Source organism: Sarcophilus harrisii, chromosome X (genome assembly GCF_902635505.1).
Source record: "Sarcophilus harrisii chromosome X, mSarHar1.11, whole genome shotgun sequence".
NCBI classification, from domain to species: Eukaryota; Metazoa; Chordata; class Mammalia; order Dasyuromorphia; family Dasyuridae; genus Sarcophilus; species Sarcophilus harrisii.
The window spans coordinates 73,007,310-73,020,761 of record NC_045432.1 but is presented as its reverse complement, the minus strand read 5'-3'; positions in this window follow the sequence as shown (position 1 = coordinate 73,020,761).

Genomic DNA, 13,452 nt, shown 5'->3' with positions numbered 1-13,452 from the left:
CCCCTGAGGCAACTGGGATTAAGTGACTTGCCCAGAGTCACACAGCTAGGAAGTATTAAGTGTCTGAGACCAGATTTGAACTCCAGTCCTCCTGACTTCAGAGCTGGTGATCTATCCACCTCGCCACCTATGCAAAAGAAGCATATGAAGGCAAAAAGGAAAGAGAAAGCATAAGGGATCTGACAAGGTTAAACTGTTTATATTCCTTCATGGTAAAATGATATTTATAACTCTTTAAAACTTTCTCATTACTAGGGCAGTTAGAGAAGGGAGAGGGGGAAAGAGAGAAGGGGGAAGACAAGAGACACAAAGAGAGAAAGACAGAAGACACAGGGAGTGAGATGGAAGGTGAAGGAGAGAGGGAGAGAGACAGGGAGGGAAAGAGAAAGATAGGGCGGGAGAAAGAAAGAGAGAGGGAGGGAAAGGGAAGGAGAGAAGGGGGGAAGGAGAGGGAGAGAGAGACAGGGAGAAAGGGAGAGAGGAAGAGGGAAGGAGAAGGGGAAGGGAGGGAAGGAAAGGAAGGGGAAGGGAAGGAGGGAGAGAGAGGGGGAGGAAGGGACAGGGAGGCAGAAAGACAACATAGAGAGTGAGAGAGACAGAAGACACAGGGAGAAAGGGAGAGACCCAGAGAGGGAGGAACGGAGAGAAAATGAGGGAGAGGGGGTAGAAAGGGTGGGGAGGGAGAGTACAATAGGGGGAGGGGGAGAAGAAGAGGGACAGGGGAAGAGAGAGAGAGAGAGATGGGGAGACGGGGGGAGTTGCAGATATACAAGTTGAATGTGATGGTATGATTATCTAAAAAAAATTAAGTGATAAAAAGAATGCTCAAAGAGAAATAAGCTGCGCACTCAGTTGGGTGTAGAAATCTATCTTACCATACAGGTCAGTAGGAAGGGAAGGGGATAAGAGAAAGTGGGAGTTTGTAATAGAAAGGAGGGCAGATTGGGGAAGGGGTGATCAGAAAACACTTGAGAATGGCCAGGGTAAAAGGAGAAAGAGGGAGTAAGATAAACAGGGAAAACAGGATGGAGGGAAATACATTGTTGGTAATCAATACTATGAAAAACATTTGTCTTTGATAAAGACTTCATTTCTCAAAATTATAGAAAACAGAGTCAAATTTGTAGACATAACAGCCATTTCTCAGTTGATAAAAAATGTTTGAGGGATATGAACAGGCAATTTTCAGACAAAGTAATCAGTCATCTACAATCATACCAAAAAATGCTCTAGATCACTATTGATCAGAGAAATGCAAATTAAAACAACTCTGAGCTATCACCTCACATCTGTCAGATTGGCCAACATGACAGAAAAGGAAAATGACAAATGCCGGGGGGGGGGGGGGAATGTGGGAAATTAAAACCCTAATTTACTATCAGTGAAGTTATAAACTAATTCAAACATTTTGGGAAAACAATTTGGACTTATGCCAAAAGGTCTATAAAATCATGTATACCCTTTCGCCAAGCAATACCACTGCTAGATCTGTATCAGCAAAAGATAAAAAATAAAAAGGAAAAGGCCCTAGCTATGTGTACAGATATATGTAGCAGCTCTTTTAATGGCAACAAAGAATTGGGATGTCCATCAATTGTGGAACGGCCGCACAAGTTGTTAAATGTGATTGTAATGGAACACTACTGTAAGAAATGATGAGCAGGATGCTCTCAGAAAAACATGTGAAGATTTACAAGAACCAATGTTGCAAAGTAAAATGAGCAGAACTAGGAGAACATCAGTAACGGCCATATTGTATGAGGATCTACTTAGTTATTCTCAGCAATAAAATGACCCAAGACAGTTCCATAGGACTTATGGATAAAACATGCTGTCTGTCTCCTGAGAAAGAACTGCTAGAGCCTGAATGCAAATCAGAAACTTCTTCTTTACTTTCTTTATTTTTCTTCAGGCTTTTTATTTTGTCTGTTTTCTTTAACAGAATGACTTACATACCGATGTTTTGCATGACTACTTGCGTCTAATCTGTATAAAATTGCTTGCCTTCTCAGTGGGAGGGGGGAGGGGAAGGGATGGAAGAGGAGAATTTGGAACTCAAAATTTGAGAAAAAAATGTTAAAAATTGTTTTTACATGTAATTGGGGGAAAATATTAAATAAGATACAAAATAGGTTAACAGCTTGAATATCTTAAGACTTTTAAACCACATTTCACATAATACAATAGATCCCACTACCAGTTTATCCCATTACTCATCAATTATGGTTATATGTGATTTCCAATGTGCCAGTCATCAATATGGTTATTTGTACACAACGCACTCTTTGCCATCTTAAGTGGAAGCTTACCTAGTGCCCCAAGGGAACTTCCCAGCAAACACCTGCTCCAGTAATGTGGGGGCTTATCTTAGCTCAGAATGACTTGAGATCGAGATGGGGAGTCCAATCTCTGGGACAGTCTTTCACAAACTTTCTGAAAGTCCATCCTGGGGATCTGAATCAAGTCTCGATCTGGCTGGCTCTGTCAAAAACTGTGACGGGTGTAATTTGATATAACTTGAGAACAAAAATTAGGTCTTCCAAGCATCTAGAATGAGTAAGGGAAGCATACCAAGTGCATAACAAGTTGGGCCCAAACTTCCTCTCGACTTGGCACTAGACCCCGAATATAAGAAGTGACAGATTTTTATGCATTAAAAGATAGCAATTAACAGTCTATAGATCAGGATATAATTAGTCAATCTATTTGGAGGAAAAATTAGGGACTTAACAATTAGAAAGGGAATGACCTAGTTTCCAGAGTTGGGAGAATGAGGCCAAGCAGGTAGATTTTCCCAGATGTGAAACGAGATGTCACCTAATTACCCCAATTAACAAATAGGTAGAATTTACAGGAAAACAAAAAAAGTCTGAAAATGGAGTCAGTTTTACAAGATGAAGTCAGCTTGGTTCACACAGTTTGCACAACTCTCACACTTATTCCAATAATTGAATGACAAAGGGACACATCACAAATTGTTAGTTTTTTTTCACATCTTACATCTGTCTGATTCTAAGTCCAGTAATCAAAGAAAAAAGGTGGATTTACAAGAAAAGAGGTATTTCAAGCATTCCTACAAAAGAAATCAGAAAAAACCCCAAGCATTCAGTTTGCCAACACCACAAACAGAAGTGCCTTTTAAATCGAGTCGCCTCTGGGAATTTGGTGAGGGCCATTTCCTCTTTCACAGCTTATTACTGAAGAGAGTCCTGATATGGTGGTGCCACTGTCACTGCTGATGAGAATACAGGGCTACAGAAACACACATTTCTTCTGTTTTGCATCTATTTCTAGTACTCCTTTCTATTTCAGTTACATAATATCCAAAAATAATTTCCCATTGCCTAGAGTAGGGGTCCTTAGTCTGGGGCCTACAGACCCCCTAAGAGATCCAAAGGTCCATGAACACGGAATTTTTAATATTTTGACATTAATTTGATTTACATGTTGATATATTTAGTTTCCTTTGTAATCCTATGTATTTTATTTTATGCACTTAAAAACCATTGTTCTGACAACAGGTCCATAAGCTTTACTCACCATTCTGCCAAAGGAGTCCATGACACAAGAAAGATTTTTTGGGAGATTAGGTCCCCTTATCTTGCCCGGCCTGGTCCCGATACTGATCAGCATGGAGCCCCTAAGCAGTTCCACTTTTCCCCCTTCACATTGGAGTTTGGCTCAATGAAGACATCCGGTCCGCCCCAGCTTCAGCCTCCCTAGAAGCACAAAGCACAGGTGAGTACCACCACATTTGGCCTAATACATAAAAAGTACAGACCCCCTGGCCTAAGTGGTAAAGTCCAGCTTCCTTAGTAGGATATTCAAGGGTCCAACCTTACTGATCTGGTCCCAACTCTCTTTCTCAAGCTGACCTGTGTATGTGAAGAAAACATTCAACATGGAAGAGAGAAGCTCTGGGTTCAAGTCCCACTGCTCGCATTGGATAGTTTAAGGAAGTCACTACACCTCTCAAAGCCTTACTTTCATCATTCACAAAATGAGGATGGTAAAAAAGCAAACAAAAAAACTAACCTTATCTCCCAAAGCTATTCCAGGGATAAATGAAAGAATGTATGCAAAGTGCTTTGCAAATCTTTAAATAAATGTAAACTATCATCATCATCATCATCTCTCTTGGAAATTACTAAGGTTTATTGAAGCTTTTGAACCAACTGTAAAATGAAAACAAGTTACCTCAACTACTACCGATTATAGTGCTTGCAGTAATGGACCCCGGAGAGAACAAAGGATGCTTTTCATGCATTGTTTTTCCTAACCCAACATAGTTATCAACTGGTTAGGGCAGAGTTTGAGACCAGACGTGGGCTGAACTTACTCGAGTGAGGCAACATTTGGGATATCCCTCTAAAAACTGAAACAGAAACTAAGAGCGGTAACAATAACAGCAGCTTTGGTAACTGTGACCATATTTGCCTCACTTGATTAGTGCTAGTTGACTCAGTAGTTAATAAATAAACTGAAGAGACTTACCAACAAGGTCATAGTATTTGAATTTTAAGCCTTTTATTTATAAAGATTATTTCAGCTTGCTCACCAGCTGATCATTGGAAATATTGCATTATCAATATTTTCTACAAATTACTGACTAGGTATTGCTTTATGTTTTTGATATACCAAGGAGTAAAATCAGTTCATTCCTTCACAGGAAAATACATATGGCTTAGCACTTGCTTACTGGCTAGTTACAGCCTTCTAAGTGCAGCATACTGGATCGTCTATGCTATCTCGTGAAATCCACAAGAAAAGCAACACAAATAAGAATGCTCAAAATCATGAATAACACAAGAAATTCAAACAAAAAGAGCTCATAGACAAAAGTGGCAAAGATCCTAAAAGATAGAAATATTGTTGGAGGAACTTTGGGAAGATGGTCATTCTCTCAGTAGAGCTGTAAACTGGTCGAACTATTGTGAAAAATAATTTGAAATTATTCAAGGAACAGTTATTTAACTGTCCAGTCCCACTGGAAATGGACCTGAAGCAATTGAAAAAGAAAACAAAAGGTCTCACAGATGCCAAAATATTTGTAGTTTTGTTTTAATGGTAGCAAAATCTGGCAACAAGGTGGATGCCCACTACTGAATAACTGTTGGACAAATAATGGTATGTAAACACCGTGGGTTTTATTGCAAGTTTTTTTTTTTTTTGGAGTCAAGTGACTCGCCCACACTGCCCATAAGTAATAAATATTGAACTCTGGATTTGAACTCAGGTCCTCCTGATTTCAGGGCTAGTGCTCTATGCACCGCATCATCTACCTGCACCAACACCATGCTTCTGTAAAAACAAACTAATGTGAAGACTCTGAAGAGCCGAGGAAACATTGCATTGATTGAAGCAGAGTGAGAAAGTGGCACGAGACTATTCTACACAATTACTACAGTAACATAAAGGAAAGCCACACCAAAAGACTTCATAATTCTGATCAATGGAATGACTGATTTTACAGTTTTTACTTAAAGAGTCGATACTCCTGAGTATCAGATGATATAATACTATTCTACCTCAGCTAAGACGCGGGACACGAGAACAGACAGTTGTCAGTCATGGGTGGTTATTAGTTGCTTAAGCTTAAATGTTTTTCTTCCTTACCAGGGAGGGTTAAATGGCTGAGACAGGAGTAAGGATATTGGGAAATGATTAAAGGTGCCATAAAATTTTTTAAATTAAAAAAAATAAAAGTTTAAGAATCCAGTCTAAAAATAACACATATACATCCATGCATCCATCCATTGCTAGTTCCCCTAATATGGCAGATGTCCAGAACAACATGATTTTCTTGAGCTGGCTATACCAAATCATCCAATACAATCCCCTCTGTAACAAAGTTTGAATGATATTTGCATTGCAGATGGAGAGCAGCCGGGTAATGGTAGAGACAGAACACAGTTGTTGTTTAGTGCCTATGTCTCTGAGAACTTCTGAACTTTAAAAGGACTATTATCTCATCTGAGCCTTACAACCAGCTAAGGCACGGAAGAAATGATTCCCATTTGATAAATAAACGGAAACAGAAAAGTTATATGACTCATTGTTCGATGACGTCAGTGGGAAGTAGGGAACTGTCTCCAAATCTATGAAGGGGTCAAGAAGGATGAGAACTGAAAAAGGGGCACCTGATTTGACCATTACAATGTCACTCGTAACCTCAAAGAAATCAGGTTTAGTCTAGTGATGGAGGCAGAAATCATACCACAAGAGATGAGAAAATGCTGGTCAGTGAGACGAGCTCCACAGCACAAAACTGCTTTTTGGCCATTGCCAAGGTTTTCATTTATATTATCGTGGTCATATTTTACACTGTTATAAAATATACAAGTTTTCCTGTGTTTTTCTGAATTGTTCACATTGCATATTTTCAATGCCTGTTAGTAAAATCAAAACAATTCACTTAAATTGAAAACATAAATTCAGTTTTCAGATTTTAGCTGTTCTAAGTGACCCGGTAAATTAAATTCTTTATAACTTCTGGTAGAGGGATGGGACAAGGCTTAGTAGGATTTTATTTGTTTTCCACCATTCATTCAGATTGTAATTCATAATTCATTTAATTCATTCATTAAGTTTTAATGAGAGGATGTGCACTGTGCTAAGTGTTCCAACCACACCCATGATTTCATTACAAGGAAATTCCCTCTGATCATGGAGATCAGCCATTGGTCTTCACACTTAGAATCCTAGAGATTTTCCCAGAGCCCTGGTGACACAACATGACTCCCAATGTCACAGAAAAAGGATGGATCAGAAGTAGCTGTGACCCCAAGGTTTCCGACTTCAAGGCTAGCTCATTCTCCATTGTGTCACGCTGCCCCTATCTGCAGAGAAGGCATGTGAAACAAATAGAAAATGCAGTCTATGCCATCTAGAAGCTTCTGATCTGGCTGGGAAGACAAGACTCATAAATAAAGGACACGGTACTAAGAAGCATGCGACTACTGGGTGTTGGTTTTAACCAGACTCTGATTTCTCAGCATTAGGGAGCTTTTCCTCTAGCTACGTATCCTGGTACCTTCTCGGCTACTTACTACTCATTAAGAGTTTCCTGGAACACGTGAGAGGTTAAGAGATTCGTCCAGAATCACGAATGTAATATAAATCAGAAGTGAGACTTTTTCTTCCTGATTCTGAGGCTAGCACTTTACCCACTGTGCCATGGTACTTCTGATTTTAATAAGATAAATTTTCTTTTTGGGGCTGATAGAATCAGACTCATACTAAATTAGTATATACACTTACCATGATTAAGGGTCAGAGTGAGTGATATATAGATCATCTTTCTTTTCCATCAAAGGTTGGCCCCTTATGGCTAATATGTCTTGTTGAACATCTGCTATACCCATATAAGACATACATGACACAGGTAAAGGCCATTTGCCCCATATATTGGTGGCAAAAATATCTAGTCAACTTTCAGGACTGTCACACTAGTACTTATTTGAGAATTCAATCAGAAACTTGAAATAACTATTTTTCTGGTCAGTTAATTAACATGCTCCTGCTTATAAGGTCTTTGATCAAAAACGTACCAAAAGGGCACTTCACGAACAAACAGGTAGCCAAATGAGAAATCGTGCAAAACAGACAAGAGTACCAACTTTCCAATGTCCTGCAAGACCTCCTCTGTTTCAAACAAATAAAAAGGAACTAGTTCTCCCCACTAGTTCTCCCCTCCCTGTGTTCTTGCAACAGAAGGTTGAGGCCCATGGTTGAGGTTTCTCACTTCCACCGAGATTGGCTTGCCTTCATCATGGAAGGCAGGCAAATTCACATGCTGTTAGTCACTGGATAGAATTTCCACATAGTTGATCGCTTTGCTTTTTCAGCTATGACATGGGACTCGTACAAATTTCTTTTAGAAGCTATATATCTTAGTGTACCTTTCACCTCCTGGGAAGTGCTATGATGAGACTTATGAACGTGCAAAACCTGCCAATTTGCTTTCCTTTTTTAAATTTGGAAACCAACAGTGAACTGGATTAGATTCTGCCTTTCCCATCTTCTTACACCTTACACCACCCCCACCAGGTAATGTGTGAGTCAGGGACACTGGCCTCCTTACTGTTCCTTGACCATGACACTCCATCTGTCGACTGATGACATCTTCACTGGTTGTCCTTCATGTGTGGAACACTCTTCCTCTTCATCCCGGCCTTCCGGCTTCCCCGGTTTCCTTCAAGACCCAGCTAAAGTCTCACCTTCTGCAAGTCCTCCTTAATGTTAATGCCTTCTCCAATTTATCCTATCTATATCCAGTCTGTACTTAGTTGTTTACATACCACCTCTCCCATTAGACTCTGCGCTGCCCCTGATCAGGGAGCTGTCTTTTGGCTTTCTTGGTATTCCTAAGGCTTGGTCTGATACATAAATGTTTCCTGATCAACCTAGGTAACACTACTTGATTTAGTTTGCGTCCTATTATGCTTCTGTAGAAAGTAGAACAGCAAAAACAAAAATGGTGAAAGGTCTCAGTTGTAGTCCTTCTTGAATGCCTGTGCCTTTTTTTTTTAAACATCATTCTTCACTTACCTTGTCCTGACCCCCCACACACACACCTTTTTTGTCAAATACAATCCTGTTAGGGGCTTCTGATGGTGACTGGCTGCTGCCAAGGTGGAGGGATGCTAAGGACCCCAAGGTGAATACGTGAAGGGGACAGCAAAGAGAGGGTCCCAAACCCAGTGGCAACACTCATAACCTTTATTCTGTCTTCTCTCCTCCTCTACCAGTCTGCCCCTTTTTTCTTTCCTCTCCAGTTTTCTCCCTCTCCCCTCCTCACTTTCTCTATTTTTATTCTATTTCTTCTTTCCATTTCCCCATTTCTTTTCTCTACTCCTTTCTCCTTTTTCTCTCCTTCTTTCCAAATTCTCTTTCCTTCTCCATTTTTGATTTCTCTCAGAAAAAATAAAACATCTGTTTATCTCTTCAGAGTTCTTTCTGTGGGAAAAAAACCCCAACAACTAACATTTATATAGCATCTACCACTGTGTCGGGTACTGTGTTAAGAGCTGTACAAATATTTGCTCATTTGAGCCTCCCACAACTCTGGGAAGCAGAAGCTATTATGCTATTATTAGCATCTTTTACAGATGAGGAAATTAAGAAACACAGAGGTTAAATGGCATACCCAGAGTGCTAGTAAGTGTCAGAGGCTGGATTTGAACTCAGGTTTTCCAGCTCCAGCATTCTATCCACTGTATCACCTAACTGTCCCCCTCCTTCCAAAAATAATAGGAATAAGGACTGGATCAGTGATTTCACTGGTATAAGGAAACTCTGCTGCAGGTGGAACCCTCTTGCCAATTTTTAATCTTATGAGAAGTTAATGATGTAACCCAAATCACATGACCAGCATGTGTCAGAATCAGAGCTATAAACCTGGTCTTCCTGGCTGAGGCCAGCTCTCCATCCAGCCCGATCTACTCCCTTTTGTGAAAAGAATAAATTCCTGTTTTTAAAATAACTTTTGAGAATGCAGCCAAGATGGTGGAGTACAGAGAGCATTTCAACTGGACTCCCCCAACATTTCCCTCACAACAACTTTAAAATAACACATCAAATCAATTCTGGAGAATTAGGTGGGATTTTTTTTTCAGCCCAAGATAATTTAGGAGGTCATCAGGAGAAGGGAGGGGATGGCCTGAGAGCATGCCATGAGCCTTGGAGATGACTGTGGCAGCAGCAGTGCAGCTTGGGGACTCTCAGTCCAGACAAGGTAAGGGAACTGAACAATTTCTCAGAAAGAGGTTATAAAGAACTCTTGTGTTAGCACCATGAGCACATAGCACACATTTTCAGGGTGGAAAAGAGTGCTTGTGGTCACAAGGGAGCAGGAGCCCTGGCCCCACCCAGTTTTAGGGCAAAGAGAAGAGCAAGCAATTGTGGCTACAAGGAGCAGGTGCCTTTCTTACATACATACACACACACACACACACACACACACACACACACACACACTCGGGTATAGAAATCTGGCTTACTAACTGAGGAGGAAGGGAAGGGGATAAGAGAAAGGGGCCTGATGAGAAGGAGGGCACATTAAGGGGCGCAGCAGTCAGAAGCAAAACAGACTTTTGAGGAGAGATGGGAAAAAATAGAGAAAGAAGGGTTAATAGAAGGAAATAGCATGGAAATAAATACAAAGTAATCATAACTGTAATTGTGAATTGGATGAACTCACCCATAAAAAGGAAGTAGACAAAAGAATGGATGAGAAACCAGAATACAACAATTTGTTGTTCACAAGAAACACACTTGACACGACAAGCAGGCTGTAAAAGACTTACGCGTGCTAATACAAAGTGAAATGAGCAGAACTAAAACAGTATACACAGTATCAGCAATATTCCATGACAATCAATTATGAATGACTTACATACTTTGTTCAATATAATGATCCAAGGCAATTCTGAAGGATTTATGATGAAAATGCTATTCATCTCCAGAGAAAAAACTAATGAAGTCTGAATGTTAAAAATTATTTTACATGTAATTGGAAAAATTAAATATTCATTAAAAAACAAGAAACACAATTGAAACAGAAAGACACATAAGAGTTAAAAAAGAAACTGGGACAAAATCTATTAGGATTCAGCTGAAACAAAAAAAGCAGGCTTAGCAATCATGGTCTCAGAAAAACCAAAAGTCAGTCATTTCAGTCACAGTCAATTCTTCATGATCCCTTTTTGGGGTTTACTTTTGGGCAAAGATTTCTGGACCAGTTTGCCATTCCCTTCTTAAGGAATGGCATTCCCTTTTTATAGATGAGAAAACTGAGCCCAAAAAGGGGTTAAATGATTTTTCCAAGGTTACAGAGTTGATGAGTGTCTTGAGCAAGATTTGAACTCAGGTTTTCATGACTCCAGGCCCAGTGCTGTCTCCACTATGCTATCTAGTTTCCTAAAAAGCAGAACTAGATCTAATTAAAAGACATAATCGGGGAACCTTACATTTTGCTAAAAGGTACCATAGAAAATGAAGTAATATCAATATTAAACATATACAGACCAAAAACCAGAGTATTCAAATTCTTATTAGAAAAATTAAATGAGTTACAGGAAGAAACAGACATAAAACTATGCTTAAAAAAAAAAAAGGACCTCAACTTTTCCCTCTCAGAACTAAATAAATCTAAATACAAAATAAATAAAAAAAGTTAAAGGAGATAAATAGAATTTTGGAAAAGGTTAGACATGATAGACTTTTGGCGGAAATTAAGGAATATGAAGGAGTATGCCTTGTCTTCAGCCATACATGGCACCTTTACAAAACCTGACCATGTATTAGGGCAAAAAATCTTAAATGCAGAAAAGCAGAAATATTAAGTTTGTCTTTTTTTTTTTTTTTACAACAGATAGCAATAAAATTACATTCAATAAAGAGCATTGGAAGAATAGATTAAAAATTACTTGGAAACTAAATTACATAACCTTAAAGAACAAATAAAAGAAACAATTTCCTTAAAGATATTGGCAACAATGAGACAATGTACCAAAATTCATGTGAGCTAGTCGCAGCAGTATTTGAGGAAATCTGGATCTCTAAACACTTATATCAACAAAAAAGAGAAAGAGAATCAATAAATTAGTCATGTAAATAAAAACCTAAAAAACAAATGATATTGCCCAATTAAACACTAAAATAAAAATCCTAAAAATCAATGAAGAAATTAATAAAATTTAAAGTTAAAAATTGAAGTAATAAACCTAGTAGTTGGTTTTATGAAAAAAATAAACTAATACAGCACTGGTCAATTTTATTTTAAAACAGAAAGAAGAAAATGAAATAATAAATAAAACTAAGAGTTGGTTTTATGAAAAAACCAACAAAATAGATAAATCTTTGGTAAATTTGATTAGAAAAAAGAAAGAGAAAATTCAAATTGTTAGTCTTAAAAATGAAAAGGGAGAACTTTCTACTAATGAAGAGGAAATTAGAGCAATAATTAGGAGTTACTTTGCCCAACTTTATGCCAATAAATGTGATAACCTAAGTGAAATGGATGAATACCTACAAAAATATAGGTTGCCCAGATTAACAGAGGAGGAAGTAAATTGCTTAAATAGTCCCATTTAGAAAAAGAAATAGAACAAGCTATTAATCAACTCCCTAAGAAAAAATCCCCAGGATCACTTGGATTTACATGTGAATTCTACCAAACATTCAAAGAACAATTAACCCTAATACTATATAAACTATTTCAAAAAAATGGGGAATGAAAGAGTCCTACCAAATTCCTTTTATGACACAGACATACTACTGATACCTATAGAGAGCCACAGATAGCAGGTTTCCTCTGGGCTGAAGGGTCTTATACCTCACTCAGATAGGACAAAAACAGAGAAAGAAAATTATAGACCAATTTTCCTAATGAATATTGATCCAAACATCCTAAGTAAAATATTAGCAATGAGATTACAGAAAATTATCCCCAGGATAATACAATAAGACTAAGTAGTCTAGTACAAGGAATACAAGGCTGATTCAATATTAGGAAAACTATCAGCCTAATCAACTATATCAATAACCAAATTAACAAAAACTATATGATCATCTCAATAGATGCAGAAAAAGCATTTGATAAAATCCAACATCCATTCCTAATAAAAACACTTGAGAGTATAGGAATAAATGGACTTTTCCTTAAAATAATCAGGAGCCTCTATTTAAAACCATCAATAAGCATCATATGTAATGCCAATAGACTGGAACCTTTACCAGTAAGATCAGGAGTGAAACTAGGCTGTCCACTATCACCTTTACTATTCAATACTGCATTAGGAATACTAGCTTTGGCAATAACAGATGAAAAAGAGATTAAAGGAATTAGAGTAGGTAATGAGGAAAACAAATTATCACTCTTTGCAGATGATATGATGGTATACGTAGAGAATCCCAGAGATTCTACTAAAAAGCTATTAGAAACAATCCACAACTTTAGCAAAGTTGCAAGATACAAAATAAATCCACATAAATCATCAGCATTTTTATACATCACTAACAAAATCCAACATCAAGAGATACAAAGGGAAATTCTATTTAAACTAACTGTCGATAGTATAAAATATTTGGGAATCTATCTGCCAAGGGGAAGTCAGGAACTATATGAGCAAAACTACAGAACACTTTCCACATAAATAAAGTCAGATCTAAACAACTGGAAAAATATTAATTCTCTTGGACAGGTTGAGTGAATATAATAAAGATGACAATACTCCCTAAACTAATCTATTTATGTAGTGCTATACCAATCAAACTCTCAAGAAACTATTTTACTGACGTAGAAAAAATAACAACAAAATTCATCTGGAAGAACAAAAGGTCAACAATTTCAAGAGAACTAATAAAAAAAAATCAAATGAAGGTGGTCTAGCTGTACCAGATATAAAACTATATTATAAAGCAGTGGTCATCAAAACCACTTAGTACTGG